Source organism: Oryx dammah, unplaced genomic scaffold (assembly GCF_014754425.2).
Source record: "Oryx dammah isolate SB20612 unplaced genomic scaffold, SCBI_Odam_1.1 HiC_scaffold_24, whole genome shotgun sequence".
Classification (NCBI taxonomy): Eukaryota; Metazoa; Chordata; class Mammalia; order Artiodactyla; family Bovidae; genus Oryx; species Oryx dammah.
Window position 1 is genome coordinate 72366991 of NW_024070208.1, and position 19029 is coordinate 72386019.

Sequence of the window (19029 nt, forward strand, 5' to 3'; positions counted from 1 at the left end):
TATCAAGTGTGAAAGTGTTAGTCACTCAGTTGTATCCAGCTCTTTGCGACCACATGGACTGTAGCCACGAGGCTCCTCCATCCATGGGATTTTCCAGGAAAGAATACTGGAGTGGGTTGCCATTTCCTTCTCCAGGGGATCTTCCTGACCCAGGGATCAAACCCAGGTCTCCCTCATCACAGGCAGATTCTTTACCATCTGAGCCACCAGGGAAGTGCATTTTCTATCAAAGTTTCTTTCAGTTTCTCCCTGTTGGTTATAATGGTCCCTTTTCTTTATTTTGAAACAAACATTTTATTCCTGCTATTTTAAGTCAACATGTGGTCAGGTAATTCTGCCTGCACAATTTCTACTTTCTGAACTCTACTGAGGTTCTTTGGGGGCTTTGTATGTACTCAATTTTTGTAAAAATTTCATGGATACCTGAAAAGAATATGTATTGCATTATTATATATCTACAGAAATTTCTCTCTATATAATATAAATACATATGTAAGATATACTGTAACTATCATTGCATATATAGCATTGAATATAATCATTATATGTGTACATATACATATATGTGCATATATATATATATATATATATACGTAATTTATCAAAGACACAGTGCCTGTTACCCAATATAACTGTGCTTGGATCCTTTCATAATAGTTTATAGCTTATATATTTTGGGGACACGTTATTTATTGTTTATGACTTCCATTTTGCTTTGATGAGGATGTCATTTCCAATATAAAATGATCTTCTTTGTATCATTTAACACTTTCTGCTTTAAATTCTCCTTTCATTTTAACATTATTTTCAACTTTTTGTAATTTGCCGTGTACACCACTTTCATTTTTCTTCACATGGTCTGAGCCTGTGTCTTTTAATTTGAGAGTTGTTATGACCTTTAGGTTGCTATCCTCTGATATTCTCCTGTTTTAAGATTTCACTACTTATGCTTCTCCTTTATTTTATGTTCTGTTATCCTGTATAAGCCGTGATTTTCTTGGAGCCAATATTAAGAATCCAGCCATATTTATTTGACATTCCTTTGTGTGACTTGAAGATGTTTACATTTAAATGCTTCTCTCATCCTGTTTCCAATTGTTGGCTTTAATTACCTGATGTAAGAACCCAGGATTAGATGTAATCTGGGACTTGAGATTTACACTGTTATTGCTGCTGTTATAGTGTCACTACAGTTACCGTTATAACTGTATCAAAAAGAGATAAGAGAATGTAAATTAAGCACACTGTTGTTCTTATCCTAGTCTGGAAATTCTGAGCTATTTCAAACTCAAAGTCATCACACTTCTGGGTGATGTTCGCATATCTGATCATTTAAATAATTCATACAGTTGTTGCATGTGAAATAAGAAGATATGAGGATAAAGAGGAAATTGGGACCTCTCATACTGGTGTTTGAAAGCCATGGGGACAGCTAGCTTTCAGGATGTCATCAGTTCCTGTGAATAATGTGTTTGCTCAATGAGAAAAAAAAAAAAATTAAAGGAGTGAAAATTTTCTCAGAACTCTAGAAGCACAATTGTTTTCAAGTTTAATTTATGACTAAGTAAACCCAGAATTTTAAAATATTTCTGAGTAAGAGCAGTGAGTGTTAATATCAAAGTTACAGCTATTGAATAAATGTAACATACGGATTCTTTTCTGGAAAGGAAAGACAGTGCCTTCACAAATCTGTGATGCTCACTTGATCTGGGGCACAATTTTGTTCAGTCACTGTCACGTCCAACTCTTTGTGACCCCCATGGACTGCTGCAGCACGCTAGGCTCCTCTGTCCTCCACTTTCTCCCAGAGTTGTACTAATACCCTCTTGTCTCTGTACCCACAGGTGTTAAATGACAAGAAGTCATTAAATCTGTGCCAATCAGGGCATCATGCCCAGGAGCTCTGCCAGGATGCCTGCCAGTTAAGTCTTAAGCAGAAGCATATGTATCACTGTTCTAAGAAGCCATTCCTGACGGTTTCTGTCCACACGTGCAGCTGTAGGTCACAGCCACTCACCCCCAGCTACCCCGTCACTACTCCCCACATGAAGGTGGAAGCCACCAAGGATGATACATTATCTCAATCACCACTGAAGAGTCATGGTCTTCTGCTAATGCCACTTTCTTTGCTCTCTAGGAGACAAAGCCATCCCCCTAGGTGAGATTCTGAAATTTAGGAAAGGTACACAATTAAGTTATAGAATTATGATGTCCCCCATCCTGGAGTTGCTGCTACTGCTGCTAAGTCGCTTCAGTCGTGTCCAACTCTGTGTGACCCCATAGACGGCAGCCCACCAGGCTCCCCCATCCCTGGGATTCTCCAGGCAAGAACACTGGAGTGGGTTTCCATTTCCTTCTCCAGTTACTAATGACCAATTTTACTCAAGGTCGTTGGAGCACGCTTTCATTAATATTCAACAGTCCCCAAACTCAGATTAGCAATGTTTTTGTCCCCCATAGTAATTTCTGTGACTCCATATAAGGTCAGTAGAGATTCTGCAATATCTTTGCTGCTGCTGCTAAGTCACTTCAGTCGTGTCCAACTCTGTGCAACACCATAGATGGCAGCCCACCAGGCTCCTCCATCCCAGGGATTCTCCAGGCAAGAACACTGGAGTGGGATGCCATTTCCTTCTCCAATGCATGCAAGTGAAAAGTGAAAGTGAAGTCCCTCCGTCATGTCCAACTCTTCGTGACCCCATGGACTGCAGCCTACCAGGCTCCTCCATCCATGGGATTTTCCAGGCAAGAGTACTGGAGTGGGTTGCCATTTCCTTCTCCAGTGCATGAAAGTGAAAAGTGAAAGTGAAGTCGCTCAGTCATGTCCAACTCTTTGCAACCCCATGGACCACAGCCTACCAGGCTCCTCCACCCATGGGATTTTCCAGGCAAGAGTACTGGAGTGGTGTGCCATCACCTTCTCCAGCAGTATCTTTCAGTTCAGTTAAGTTCAATTCAGTCACTTAGTCGTGTCCAACTCTTTGCGACCCCATGAATCGCAGCACGCCAGGCCTCCCTGTCCATCACCAACTCCCGGAGTTCACTCAGACTCACGTCCTTCGAGTCCGTGATGCCATCCAGCCATCTCATCCTCGGTCGTCCCCTTCTCCTACTGCCCCCAATCCCTCCCAGCATCAGAGTCTTTTCCAATGAGTCAACTCTTTGCATGAGGTGGCCAAAGTAGTGAAGTTTCAGCTTTAGCATCATTCCTTCCAAAGAAATCCCAGGGCTGATCTCCTTCAGAATGGATTGGTTGGATCTCCTTACAGTCCAAGGAACTCTCACAAGTTTTCTCCAACACCACAGTCCAAAAGCATCAATTCTTGGTGCTCAGCTTTCTTCACAGCCCAACTCTCACATTCATACATGACCACTGGAAAAATCATAGCCTTGACTAGATGGACCTTAGTTGGCAAAGTAATGTCTCTGCTTTTGAATAGACTATCTAGGTTGGTCATAACTTTGCTTCCAAGGAGTAAGTGTCTTTTAATTTCATGGCTGCAGTCACCATCTGCAGTGATTTTGGAACCCAAAAAAATAAAGTCTGACACTGTTTCTCCTGTTTCCCCATCTATTTCCCATGAAGTGATGAGACCAGATGCCATGATCTTCGTTTTCTGAATGTTGAGCTCTAAGCCAACTTTTTCACTCTCCACTTTCACTTTCATCAAGAAGCTTTTTAGTTCCTCTTCACTTTCTGCCATAAGGGTGCTGTCATCTCCATATCTGAGGTGACTGATATTTCTCCCGGCAATCTTGATTCCAGCTTGTGCTTCTTCCAGCCCAGCATTTCTCATGATGTACTCTGCATATAAGTTAAATAAGCAGGGTGACAATATACAGCCTTGACGTACTCCTTTTCCTATTTGGAACCAGTCTGGATTTACCATCTAAATCCAGAGCCCAGAATGATGATAATTTAAATCTTTCCAGGATTTCCCTAGTGGTCCAGTGGTTAACACTTCACCTTTCAAAGCAGAAGGTGCAGGTCTGATTGCTGGTCAGGGAGCTAAGACCCCCACATGCTTCAGGGCCAAAAAAAAAAAAAAAAACATAAAAAACAGAAACAATATTGTAACAAATACAATAAAGACTTTAAAATGGTCACATTAAAAAAATCTTTAAAAGGAAATTTTAACTCTTTCTGATGTTTCTTTCCTTCTTTTCTTTTTATTATTCCTTTTTTCTTTCCATTCTAAAAAACAGTCGCTGAGTGTGTTCTACCAGGCACAATGCCAGGTACCGAAGCTAAAAGAATAGGGTCCTTCTGTTACAAAACGCTAATTTCTGATTGTTTTCAGCAATCCCTTTATCACCTACAGTCAGGTGGCAGCTTCCCCAGAAAAACTCTTGCCTTGCCCCTGCTCCCCAGAAATACCTCAGAGAATTCTTCATCCTCAGCCATCTGAACCTGCTTATCCCACCTCTCTGGTCCACTGTTGTACCTACTTTACTCCAGATCAACATTTTCCTCTGTTCTCATACACTCTTTGTCTAGACGGTCTACCCTGCTCCTGTGCTACGACCCACAGCCACAGCCCAGTGCTACCTGACTCCATGCCCTGCTCAATATCCTGGCATCCAGCCCATATACAGGCTTGGCATCCTGGCAACCCAGGACTAAAGGGCAGGGGCGTTTGTGGCCAACTGAGATCCTCTGCCCTGGGACAGGATAGGTTTCTGAGGCTCAGGGACAGCTTCTGCCTGTTCGCCACTGTTTAACATCACTGAGCATGGCTCACAGGGGACACTCAGGGTATGTTTGGTGAATGGGTGAGTAGCTGGAAGAATCAATGAGAGGATGAATCCCGCTTGTCCTCTTGGCAAGCCAAGCACATTCCATCCTGAACACAAGGACCTCCATTCTGATGGGTCTTAAATAGACAGCACTCTCCGCTGCTGCTGCTGCTGCTGCTGCTGCTAAGTCGCTTCAGTCGTGTCCAGCTCTGTGCGACCCCATAGACGGCAGCCCACCAGGCTCCGCTGTCCCTGGGATTCTCCAAGCAAGAATACTGGAGTGGGTTGCAACAGCACTCTCTAGATAGCTCTATTTTTGTAAACTAATCACCACTGGTGCCTAAATGGCTTCCACTCATGCCTCAGTTTAACTATCCAAAAGAAACTCATTATCTGCTTTTTTTTAATCTGAAAAAAAAAATCTGTTCTTCTTCTATCCTTTGTTAACCCACACTCAGCCATGAACTATAGGACACTTGGAGGTCACTGAAGGTCAAACTCCTAGTCACCCTCAAATCCCATTCTGGTGATGCTGTCGGAAAACCTATCTCCTCTCCCACCACTTCCCCGGTTTAGATCAGCCTTCTATCTCATCCTTTATACCAGTGGGAGCTCCTTATCCTATTTAATCTTCATAGTGATACTGTGAGGCTTATGACTTTTTCTAATTAGAAATTGAAGATCAGAGAAACTGAATTTGAAAAACACCTAATGGATATATATTTGATAAGTATTAGCACTAGGATTTGAAGTCAACTATGGGCTTCCCTGATAGCTCAGTTTGTAAAGAATCCGCCTGCAATGCAGGAGACACCAATTCGCTTCTTGGATTGGAAAGATCCCCTGGAGAAGGGGAGGGCTACCTGCTCCGGTATTCTGGCCTGGAGAATTCCAAGGACTGTATAGTCCAGTTCAGTTCAGTCGCTCAGTTATGTCCAACTCTTTGCAACCCCATGAACCACAGCACGCCAGGCCTCCCTGTCCATTACCAAGTCCCAGAGTCCACCCAAACCCATGTCCATGGAGTCAGTGATGCCATCCAACTATCTCATCCTCTGTCGTCCCCTTCTCCTCCTGCCCTGTCCAAGGGGTCTCAAACAGTCAGACATGACTGAGTGACTTTTACTTTCACTTGCTTCAGCTCAAAGCCTCAAGTTCTGCATGCGAGAATTTTCACCCCACCTCTAAAACCTTTCCTCTCAGCCTGATATTCTGGCTTTTCAAACACCTGGTCATGTCCTCCTCCCTATTCAATCTTGTTGATGGTGACCAGTTGACCTTTGGGTCAAGTGAACACTCTGCAGCAGGGCCTTTAGGACCCATCATCCCACCACACATCCTCTGATGTCATCTTGCTCTCTACTAAATCTGTCTCTACTAAATCTGTTCTGCTAGTCACACAGATTCCTGGAGAATTCTCCCAATTTGTCTGGGGGGAAAATGAATACCTAAGGGGGTCATCAGATAGGGCTTCCCAGGTGGCTCTCTTGGTAAAAAATTTACCTGCCAATGCAGGAGACATGGGTTCGATTCCTAGGTTGGGAAGATCCCCTGGTGTAGGAAATGGCAACCTGCTCCAGTATTTTTGCCTGGAAAATTCCATGGACAGAGGAGTCTGGTGGGCTATAGTCCATGGGGCCACAAAGAGTCGAACAGATTGAGCAACTGAACATATACACATGTCATCAGATGGGTAAGGATGGAGTTAAACAAGAAGGGGAGTTAAATGACAGCAGGGACTTGGACCTTCTTTAGGTGGAGGACCTCACATAGCAAGAGGGCCGTTTTGACTGAGTAGCCAACTGTTATTCTATACCCAGTGCAGAAGAGAGAGGGGAGAAGAATGCAATTCTCTAACTAAAAGGAATTTTTTAGTGAGTGCCACACTACAGATAATTGTTGAGAAGAGTCCAGTCTGATATTGAGGCACCACCACGGCAATGAAACCATGAACTGTGTGCAGGAGGCCACACCTGTAGGGCCATGACTGACTCTCCCTAAGGAAAAGTTCTTCTGGATCTGTCTTTGGTCATAACAACAAGGGGACCCCTGAAGGTCTCTTGACCTACTTCTACTTCTGGTGGCTCAGACAGTAAAAAATCTGCTGGGAATGCAGAAGACCCAGGTTCAGTCCATGGGTCGAGAAGACTCCCTGGAGAATGGAATAGCTACTCGATCCAGTATTCTTGCCTGAAGAATTCCATGGACAGAAGAGCTTGGTTGCAAACAGTTGCAAACAGTTGGACATGGCTGAGCAACTAACACACGTCTACTTCTTAGCCAGTCTTTGGAGAAGAGATCCTAAGAACATATAGGCAACTTCAAAAAAAAGAGAAAGCTGGGGGTAGGGTAGGAGATAAGGAAAGCAACCCCAAATTACTGAGTCAGTGACAAAACAGAGATGTACTGAGTATAATTTTAATATTGTCCCATTTAATTCTTTGAGGACAGATAATTCTAACTTATCGTTTAGTTAACCAGAATATTTGTGTTTCTCATGATACTGCTATCCGCAGATTCCTTAGCCTGAAAAAGCGGGAGTTTATCTTGAAGCAATATCTTTTAGTTTGAGTTTGGTTTTTATAGTTTGTTTCCCTGCTTTAGGACTCACTATCTTGTTAGCATGTGGTTCCCGGACTGTCTACGGATTTCTCTGATGAAAGCCTCAAGGTAAATTGGTTTGCTTTACCTCCTGAGATAGTAATTTAGATAGACAAGAAGAATCAGACTCTTGAACACTTTCATTGGCCCTTCATGATCAAATCTTCCCGTAAACAATCACAAATAGGTAACAGTGGTGAATTAACTCCTTGATGGTAGAAAGAAACCCGTTCTAGATTTGGGATCTTCCTGCCTCCAACCTTCGCTCAGACATCACCCTGCAGATTGGCCAATCACGAGGTCATCCCCACATTTTGAGGACCAGCACGAGCATTCCGATAGAGGATCTGCCCAGCTGACCGGTTCCCTCTGCTTCCCACTCCTTGTTCCGTCCCAGACTGGGAGGGGGATGGTCTCAAGTCCCTGCACATCTCAGGCCAGAAGCCTAATTTGTGGCCACCTCTCCCTGCCACATTCACCCCTTGGGTGGACTCCCACCAGAGCAGGTGGGACCTTGAGGAATGGTTTGTCCAGCATGCTGTTTGTTTGGGCAGATAATCTGAGGCGCTGGGTACCCAGAACATGGAGTCAAATGAGGCAGGGTCACAGGTGTCAATTGACACATTCCTCCTGGACCTGGAATCCTTCCCCCCACCAGGAAGGGGCAGGACTGGAGGAGGACCAGGGTGGTCCCTCTAAGCCTGGGAGTCCTGGTGGCCTGAGCCAAGGGTTGGTTTATTTATTAATTTTTAAATTTATTTTTATATTTTTGGCTGTGCAGGGTTTTCACTGCTGCACGGGCTTTTCCCTAGTTGTGGCGAGCGAGGGCTACTGCAGTACTTAGTCTTCTCTACTGTGGTACTTTAGCTGCGGTACTTAGGCTTCTCATCGCGGTGGCTTCTCTTGTTGCAGAGCGCAGGCTCTAGTCCACACAGCCCTCAGTAGTTGCAGCACGTGGACTCAGCAATTGCTGCTCCCAGGCTTTAAAGCACAGGCTCAGTAGTTGTGGTGAGGGACTTAGCTGCTGCGTGACATGTGGGATCCTGCCAGATCAGAGATCAAACCTGTGACTCCTGCCCTGGCAAGCACATTCTTTACCACTGAGCCACCAGGGAAGCCATTCCCACCAGGGAAGCTCAGACTTTCTGTCCTATTCATCTCTGTACTTCCTGGCTCTGATAGCTAGCTAATACCTTAATTTTAGATAAATGTAATTGAAAAAAAAAAAAAAAACACTGGGTCAAGTCCTATCTTAAGGTCTTCTCAGTCAACATCTGAGCACAAAGGTGGATCAGACTCTTTCTTTCCCCAAGAAAGGTAGCTGGGAGGCCTGGCAAGGCCAGAATGGAGAGAGGTCTGTGGACACTGTTGACAGGTGGGCTGGCACTAAGATGTCATTGCACCCCGATCCTAGTCATCGAGCTTCCCTGGTGGCTCAGTGGTAAAGAATCTGCCTGCAGTGCAGGAGACCCGGGTTCGATCCCTAGGTTGGGACGATCCCCTGGAGAAAGGAATAGCAACCCACTCTAGTATTCTTGCCTGGAAAATGCCATGGACACAGGAGCTTGGCGGGCTATAGTCCACAGGGTCACAAGAGTTGAACATGGCTTAGCAAATAAACCACCATCCTAGTCATCCATCGGCCTCGCCCAGGCCTCCAGACCGGGAGACAGGTAGTGCCAACAAAGCCGGAAAGGACAGCCCTCCAAGTGACACTTCACCTGCATAATCACCTGGACTGTCGGTGGCACCAACCTCCCAAGGAGGCCAACGTTGGCCTTAGGTGTCTCGGCGCCCAGAACCTACGGAGGTAAGTCAGTGCTCAATGGGCTGGCAGCGGTCCCGGGAAGTGGGAAACTCTTCTCTGCTCCCACCCCGCAGTCTCTGCTTTGGTTTCCATTCCGGTTGTCCTATTTCACATGAAGTTTACAGCTGACCCTGCCCCAAATCCCTCCAGAAGTAGGTGAAGTATGAAGTCTAAATCAGTAGGTAAATGTATTTGATATTTATCCGTACAGAACGCTGCATGAACCAGAAGGAGAATCTGCGGGGTTTTATTTGTTGTTGCAAACAAGCCAGTTTTATAGGATGAAGAGGGACCATGCACCGCAGATGCAAATGGTGAGGCCAAGTGGCCTGTCCTGGTAGAGCTCCGGCCCTGGAGAATCCAGCCGCTCAACTTTACTTGAGGTCCCTGGCCGTCTTCTGCATGGCAATACTGAACATCCCAGAAAGGCTGTTTCTGTTGTTCTTGGTGGGGAGGGGGAATGTGGCCTTTATCACTAGCAAGTTACTTAGTGCTTTTTTTTTTTTCCAGAAAACAAACAAAAATGTAGAACATTGTTGAGAAAGACTTAAACCTTTGCCTGAGGCTCTGAATCGCTCTCATATCGGGAACAGTGGTTGACTCCCTGTGGGAAGAGGCCTGAGGTGGGAACATAGAACCTACTGTGTCTCCTTTTAAAGTTGCTAAGATAACTTTCAGTCCAAGATCTAAACATGTTATTGATAGTCAAGCTCAGACATCACCTTCTGATTTATCTCCTTCAAAGTAAACCCTATTGTGGATATATTTCCTGGGTCTCTGCTTTCAAAAGAGGGCAGGAAGAGGGGTCCACAGTCCTCTGTCTAGTCTCTAATCATTATCCAAGGTGAGTGGACCACCCCCACCTCCCCTCATTCCAACAGCACCCAGGAGCTGAGACAAAGAACAATGGGGTGGGTGACACTGTGTCACTGCTCAGCAGTGTCCAGCCCTCGCACTTCAACATCACACCTCCCTGTCCTGCTGAACTCAAGCCTGGTCACTGAGATGTGAATGAGGTGAAAGGTGTCACTTTCAAGCCGATGCTTTAGGAACAAGCAAGTGCTTAAGCCCTAGAGAAGGAAATGCCAACTCACTCCAGTGTTTATTGCCTGGAGAATCTTTTGGACAGAGGAGCCTGGTGGGCTAGAGTCTATAGGGTTGCAAAGAGTCAGCCAGGACTTAGCGATTAAACTGTCACCAACCATGTGCTTAAGCCCACCTGACTTTCCCTCTGTCCCCGGTGTTAGCAATGCTCCTAAGACTGCCTGTTCCACCAGCCTGGGCCTCAGAGTGCAAACCATTACAGGCATGACTGAGCAAGGAGGACCCCAACTAACCTGGGATGGATATGTAGCCTGGGGGAGAAATAAACCTGGTGTGTTTAAGGCCACCAAGATTATTCTAACCTGCCTGGCAGGCTACAGCCCATGAGGTCATAAAGAGTCAGACATGACTGAGTGACTGAGTGACTGAGCATGTGCTTCCTGAGTGATACAGAGTCTAATATTGGCTATTTCCTGAAAAAATGGGAAGTATATTCCAGCTTTTCCTGGGAATATCTGACTTGTAGTTCTGCCTCCCCCTAAAAGTTAGATTTTTGCCAAGTTTGAGGATCTCTGCCCAGCCTATCAATTTCACTGGGTCATTGGAAAGAACAAAGTTCTGATAGCAAAATGATCCTGCTCTATGGAGACAGATGCTAGCACCAGCAAAGGTTCCCCCTGCTCCTGAAGGAGTGAGAATTCGAGTTCTTTCACTCCCCAAGTCCGTCCAAGGACTCTTCCTTGTTAGAAGCAGTGGGGGAAAGGAGGTGTCCAACTTCCATGGGATCATCAGTCCCACTGAGGACTGATGGTTGGAAGATGACAGACAGAGAAGGAACGGGACCTACCCTTAGAGGGCTGGCTTCTAGAAGAAATAGCACACACTGCCCAGGACAAGGTCTTCAGGACCACCCTCCAGGTAACACTGAACGGTGGGGCAAAGGGTGGACCACTATAAACAGGTCCCATATCCGTGAGGGGCGGGTTGCAAAAGTGGTGCTGGAGAGGCAGGCAGTCCATCAGGGCAGGTGTGTTGGGCCATGAGAAGGTGGAAAGGGAGTTTTTTCCTGTGTGATCTGAGCCCTCTGCCGCCAACTTGCCCACATACACACACATCATCTCATGCGACATTCCATGGGGTCATCGTCATGATCTTTATGTTTTTCAGTGAGAAACCAGGCTTTGAGTGGTGGGGTAACATCACTAGAATGAGGATCCTGTCACAGGCCTGTGTGACTTCAAAACCCCGGTCTCTCCTTCATGCCGCATGTCTGCCTTTTCGGGTACCACTTTGAGTGGCGGTCCCATCAGCGATGGGCCTGGAAGTGCCAGCGCCATTAAAGCCCCTGCCCTGGATCCTTCCCTCCCAAATTAGGCGGTTTAATTTTCTCTTCACGGAACCATTGGCAGCTTCCTCTGCCTGTAGGGCCTAATTGAGCAGGAATCTCCTGGGGGCTCCACTCTGCTATTTCCTGATGAGCAAGGGGAGAAGGGAGCAGAGAATGTGACCACACTCATTAATGACGGGGCCCCCGTTTGTCATTCTTCTTTTCGGCATCATCACTATTTTAATTAACCATCTTTGCTGTTGGGCCTGCAAATAATGGTTCTCTGCATTGTTCAAATGGCTAGGATGGGTACCTTTAAGGGCACAGCCTTCTCGCTCCTTTGGCTGTTGCTAATTAGAGCAGGAGAAGCTTTAACTTCGGGAGAAGGCCTGCAAGTCAGGTAGGAAGCGACCCTCATTAACACAGGCAAGATTACAAGCCCTGCTGTCATTATCCAGGTCTGGGTCCCCCTTCTGAAAGTCACCACTTGCTAAGAGGGAATATTGATCTGCTGTAGTTTGGCCTGACAGAGCAAAGTTACAAGATCATTTTTTTATTCTAACAACAGGAGAAGAGAGCATTTACCTTCCTAGGTGGAGGGTAATTTTCAAGTTAAACAGCAGGCAAAAAGGCAAATCTAAAAGGAAAAATAAAATGAATCTCTCCAAAGTCTGACTGTGAGAAAAGATAGTATTAAAAGGAGTTCAACAAAGACAGCTACACTGCAACTCAGGATCACGGAGGTGAAGACTCTCTGGGGGACTGGAACTAAAAAAAAAAAACAAACCTGGAGTGTAAGAGTCCATTTTAATGCTAGCTCTATGAAGAGAAGTATGACAGAGAGCAAAGAAAACTGCATAAAAAGACTATAAAGTGTATTGTAGAAATGGCTTTGCAAACCTGGTTTCAGACCCAGGTAATGAAAGGAAAAACAGGTGTGGCTAAAACGTGGTCACAAGATACTTGAATTGGACTAGTGACTTGTCATGGGTCCAGATTTCTGAAGCCAATGTTATGGACAAAGCTTTTTCTGTGTTATTCATTGTGGGTTTATCTGTAAGTCTGTGAAAAAGCAGTGGTATCCCCTGATCCTTTCCCCTTCTGGGTCTACAGATGTCAAGCACCCCATTTCCTCATAACTACTTTTCTTTCTATGAGACCGAATATACAAATTAACCATGTGCCAGGCAAGAATACTCTAGTGGGTTGCCATGCCCTCCTCCAGGGGATCTTCCTGACTCAGGGATCGAACCTATGTCTCTTATGTCTCCTGCTTTGGCAGGCGGGTTTTTTGTTTTTGTTTTTTTTTTTAACACTAGGACCACCTGGGAAGCCCAAAATGGACCATGGCTAAACCATATCTATAAAACTCTGACTCGCAAGGTGCAGCAACCAGCCCATGATCTAAGCTAAGCAGCCCCAGAGGCTGGCCAACTCAAAGTCAGACTTGTAGAAAGTACGACTACATCTCCAGCAACAATTCAAGAAGACAAATAATAATCCTGAGAACAACTGACCCCAAATGGCCCGGTCTTGATTAGTAACTGGCAGCTTCCCTCATTTGCAGCCTCTCTTCCAACTTGGGGCCAATCAGAGATAGCCAAATATGTACCTAACCAATCACATAGGTCTTCCGCTCCTAGTTGGCCCACCCCCAGCTTCCCTAGGCCAATAGCTTCCAACCAGGGCAGGTGGAACCTTCTCTTTTCTCCTCTCTGAAGATCTCCCGATACCCGCCCGCCCTTGCTGCTGCTGCTAAGTCGCTTCAGTCATGCCCGACTCTGTGCGACCCCATAGATGGCAGCCCACCAGGCTCCCCCGTCCCTGGGATTCTCCAGGCAAGAACACTGGAGTGGGTTGCCATTTCCTTCTCCAATGCATGAAAGTGAAAAGTGAAAGTGAAGTCGCTCAGTCGTGTCCGACTCTTCGCGACCCCATGGACTGCAGCCTACCAGGCTCCTCCTCCGCCCATGGGATTTCCCAGGCAAGAATACTGGAGTGGGGTTCCATTGCCTTCTCCTGCCCGCCCTTGAGTTTCTATTAAATGCAAGTCACAGTGGCTGCCTGCCTGCTACCGCAAGCTCTGAAGGTATAGCCCTTGCTTATTTCATTTGATTGACCTTTGTTTATTTCTACCTTTCTCTCTCTCTCTCTACTTTCTGCCATAGTTCTTCTTGGAGCCTTTTTCCCCTCTTTTTTTCCCATGTCAGGGTCACATTTTACAGCTTTGCAGTTTCTTTACATCAGACGCTTTGTTTCTTTTCCTCCAGAACCATTCCAGGTTATCCTAGGTTAATTGGTAAACTGCTTACCTATTGTGTAAGAAATTATCCCACATTTTATCAGCTTAGTAGAATACCCACTTATTATCTTAATCATTTTTGTGTGTCTGGGCATGGCTGATCTGGGTGCTTCTGCCTAGATCTCTCACAAGGCTCCCAACAGCATCTCTCTTGGGAGTGGAGTTACCTCCAGGCTCATCTGGATCAGGATCTGCTTCTAAGCTCGCTCCATAGTTGTAGGCAGACTTCATCAAAGTGAGCAAGTGAGGTGAGAAAGTGCCAGCAAGATAGAAGTCACAGCTTTTTATAGCCTCATCTCAGGAGTGACATCCCGTCACTTTGGCCAGCTCTTGGCATTGGAAGTAAGTCACCATTCAATCAACAATCAAGACCATGAAGATCAGAAGGCAGGGACCGTGGGAAGGCATTGTAGGTGGCCACCTGTCACAATTAGCCAGGCATGCTCTTTCTGTGAATCTATTTGGGTTTCCCTCTGGGAATCAAGGGCTTTCCAGGTGCCACATTGGTACAGAGTCCTCCTGCCAGTGCAGGAAACACAAGAGATTCAGGTTCAATCCCTGGGTCAGGAAGAACCCCTGGAGTAGGATATGGCAACCCATTCTAGTATTCTTGCCAGGATAATCCCCTGGACAGAGAAGCCTGGTGGGCTATAGTCCATGGGGCTGTGAAAGAGTCGAATATGACTGAGTGACTCAGCACACACACACACTGGGCACAAAACTTTCCCTATTCTTCAGCAAGTTCCAACCTCCTTCACCACCCAAGCATTCTCAGCAAAATCGTCGTCTTTCCCACTTTAAGACGATATCAAAGGAGTCTGTTCCTTTTCAGATGATTTTGGATCTGCTTTCTCACATTGTCCTCAGTCTCATCCTGTGAGTGAGACAGAGCAGCCCTATTGATCACAGGCTCTGCCAAGATTCTTGTGCTTGAGGCCCCTGGGGACAGAGTCAGGACTGGAGTTCACATTCCTTTTCCTTCCTCAGGATCCTCAAGTCACCAATTCACCCTGCAGTTCTGCTCACGGTCCAGCTTCAGACTCCTGGGGGATCACATGGGTCAGTGATGTGAAAGCTTTCAAATGGGTAGAGATGCTTATCTTAGGGCTGCCAAAGTTAATGATATCTCCCTTTCTGGGCTCGAGTGGCTTTGGTTCTTTTGATTACATTATGATGCAAATTTCAGTACTTAGATATGATGTACAGTTTTCAGATCTCTAACAAAAGTAAACTTCTTGGATATTTTAAACTGATGGGGACTCCAGAGCTGGTGTAGCTAAATGCCTGGGAGGGCATAAAGGGATTTTGGCTTCAACCAACCATCACACCACTGTGAGTAATGATGGGTAATTCTTCCCACAAGCTGAGTGGATGTCCTGATCTTTTAAAAAACCTTTCCTGGGGAAAAGATTGATGCCCACAAGGAAATCTATTAATAATCTCCCCCGTGGCTTAATCCTATAAGGCTCACAGCAACTTTCCATTAGATGTTTTTTTCGCACTCATTTGGGAAACAAGGGACAAGTCTGTATGCAAATTAAGGAGACAAACTTCTCAAACAAAGAAACTTCAGAGAAAAAAGTTTGTACATATTATTCATTTATCTCCAGTGTAAACTTAAAGACATTTGCTAGGAAAAGGGGCACGGACTTTTGGCCTGCCTTGACCGAGAAAACATTTTAAATATTAATAATAGCCTCTGAACCTATAAGCACAATGGGAAAAAATAATGCCATATGGCTCATAATAGGACTTCAAAGCCCATTTGGGGATTTCCCCAAGGTTCTCCATTTCATGCTTTAGAAACGAAAAGACAAAGAAAGAATACAAGTGAATATTTACAAAACAGACTCATAAACTTAGAGAACAAATTTATGTTTACCAGAGGGGGATGGGTGGGGGAAGGCATAGTTAGGTAGTGTAGGACTGACATGTACACACTCCTATATTTAAAACAGATAACCAACAAGGACCTCCTGTACAGCACAAGGAACTCTGTTCCATATTATGTAACAATTTAAATGGGAAAAGAATTTGAAAAAGAATAGATACCTACATATGTGTAACTGAGCCACTTTACTGTATACCTGAAACTATCACAACATTGTTAATTGACTATACTCCAATATAAAATGAAAAGGTAAAACAAAACAAACCTGGATGAAATTTGAAAAATGCAAAGACAATTTATAAGTGTGTTTATTACACTTAAGACAAAACTCACCAGTTATGAAGTCTGCTTGTAGGGCTGGGCCATTTCAAGGAGGCTGGGGAATTTCTGTCATCCCACAATATCCCCTCCATTCATCACTGACATCCTGCTGGATGATTCTATCTCCAGGCATTTCCTAAGCTCCCCTGATGTTTAAATTCAGAAATACGAGCAACCTGTATTGTAATAATCACTATTTTTGGCAAGATCTAAAATTAGCATTGATGCTTTTGCACTATGGTGTTGGAGAAGACTCTTGAGAGTCCCTTGGACTGCAAGGAGATCCAACCAGTCAATCCTAAAGGAAATCAGCCCGAATATTCATTGGAAGAACTGATGCTGAAACTGAAACTCCAGTACTTTGGCTCCCTGATGTAAAGAGCTGACTCATTTGAAAAGACCCTGATGCTGGAAAGATTGAAGGCAGGAGGAGAGGGGTTGACAGAGGATGAGATGGTTAGATGGCATCACCACTGCCATCACCAATGGATATGAGTTTGAGTAAGCTCCAGAAGTTGGTGATGGACAGGGAAGCCTGGCATGCTGCAGTCAATGGGGTCACAAAGAGTCAGACATGACTGAGCAACTGAACTGAAAACTAGCATGTGAGATCCCAAATCACTAGTTGTCTTTACCACTTCCTAGTCATGTCCTCCTTGCCAAAACGTAGAGCAAAACTGCTCATGGTCTAAATGACTGTTCAACCAAGGGTCACAGACCTCTCAAGGTCAAGAAGCCAAAGCCAAACTCACTGTCTCGTCTACCACGATGACTTCCACTCTGTCCATCATGCACCAACCACACCCAACACATTTAGTCTGTCACCAAATTCTGCATCTTATTTTTCCAGAGCTTCTCTCATCGTGATTCTTTCTTTGGAATTCACAGACCCAGTCTTAGTCAACCTTTCTTATCTCTTGCCTGGCTTGTTATAATAACCTTCCACCTGCCTTCCAGCTGAAAACCAGAAAGACTTCACCAAAGTGTAGATCGAGTCATGCCATTGTAGCATTTCTAGAATGAGGCCCTGGATCTTCAGCTTCCTTCTTTCCTTCATGCCCTGTATCCACCCTTTTAACAAATTCAAAAGACAAAATCAGTTCTACCATTTTGAATTACTGCCACCGTCATTGCCTCCACCCAGGCCCAAGCTGCCATGGTCTCTTGCCTGGATCTTTGCAGTAGTCTCTTCTTCAGTCTCATATCATCTGCTCTTAGCCCATACATGCTGTTCTCGTCACAACACTCAGAGTGACACCTTTAAAACAAAACTTAAAACCCTCCAGTGTTTTTCCTTCTCACTCAGAATAAAAGCAAAAACTCCATAAGATGGCCTAGAGAACCCTTTGTGACCAAGGCCCCCTCCTCTCTGCCTCCCATCATCTTCTTAACTTCACCCTCCCTATACACCTCCCTCTAGCTGACAGCCTCTGTATCTCAGAGGCACCAAACAAACCCCACGCTCAGTAGAATAGACGTGCATTCAACACTTGTTGCAATCTCCATTACACTGAGTAAGAGGAAGAAAGGAGCTTTTGAGGTCGTTTCTTACACTGTGAGTCTACAGAACCCAACACAGTCCTAGGCACACAAATTATAGGCTTCCAAAGCACCCACAGAATGTTTAATCCAGCATTTCCCACACTTGCCTGCTTATGTTACCCAGCGACTTCTCAAAAATACAGATTTGGAGGATCCACCCAGACTGACCAGATCAGAATCTCTAGCAGATCATTGAGAAAACCTAGATCATTGACAAATACCGTGATAGAATCCTATGACCAAGCGGGTTTGCAGAAACCCTGGATAAATCCACTGCAACTACTGTAATGGCTTAGAACACATGTGAACTTTCATTCTGTCATCTCACTTAGTTTCTTTAGATGTTTTGATGGATAAATATGGGTTAAAAGTTTCCCTTCATGCTTAGTCACTCAGTCATGTCCGACTCTGTGACCCCCATGGACTGTAACCCACCAGGCTCCTCTGTCCATGGGGATTCTCCAGGCAAGAATACTGGGGTGGGTTGCCGTTTCCTCCTCCTGGGGATCTTCCCAACCCAGGGATGGAACTCAGGTCTCCCGCCTTGCAGGCGGATTCTTTACCATCTGAGCCTTCAGGTAAGCCCAAAAGTTTTCCTAACCACAGGGAATCTTGGTTCCTTCCTTAAAAATTCTAGAGCGCTTGCTCTGGGCTGGTTGGAGCTAAAGTATAGAGGAGCAGAGAACCATGGGGTTTCCTTAATGCTTTCTTACAAATTCCTGAGTTAACTTTCAGAGACTTGTCTTCTGTTGGCCTCAGTTCACCCATCTGTAAAATGAATATGATGCCGCCTCCTCACAAGGGTATTGGAAGGTTTAATTATATTTTGAAATCCTTTGCATCTGTCAAAGAATGAAGACTCACAAGGTCTAATTAACGAGCGATGCGTCAGTGTTCCTGGGTTATCATGCCGTTAATGTCAAGTCTGCATTTAAACTCAAAGAATAAAGAGCTCTTGGTTTTCATTTTAAATAACTCCTTTGTCTTCTTGCTCCCCATTGTGCACAGAGCCCGACCGTGGAGTCCCTTTCGGGTCCAAGGTGCCTCAGCTGTAGAATTTCTCCATCATTTCTGGAATCTCTTGTAACTCAGCTAAAGTTCCAGCCCTCAGCCAACTGGGCTCCCATCTGCCCTCTGACACTGAGAAGTTCTTTCAGCTTTGGTTGGCTCTTTTGCAAAATGGAGCAATATTAATACCAAAGGGCTAGAAATGAGAATAAGAGAATAGGAACTGAATCAACGGTAACTATTTTTAAGGAGAATAAGAATATTAAGAGACCGAAAATTGAGAGGGATTCCCCAGTGGCTCAGCGTTAAAGAATCTACCTACAATGCAGGAGATGCAAGAGATACAGGTTCGATCCCTGGGTTGGGAAGATCCCCTGGAAAAGGAAATGTCAACCCACTCTAGTACTCTTGCCTAGAGAATCCCATGGACAGAGGAGCTTTGCAGACTA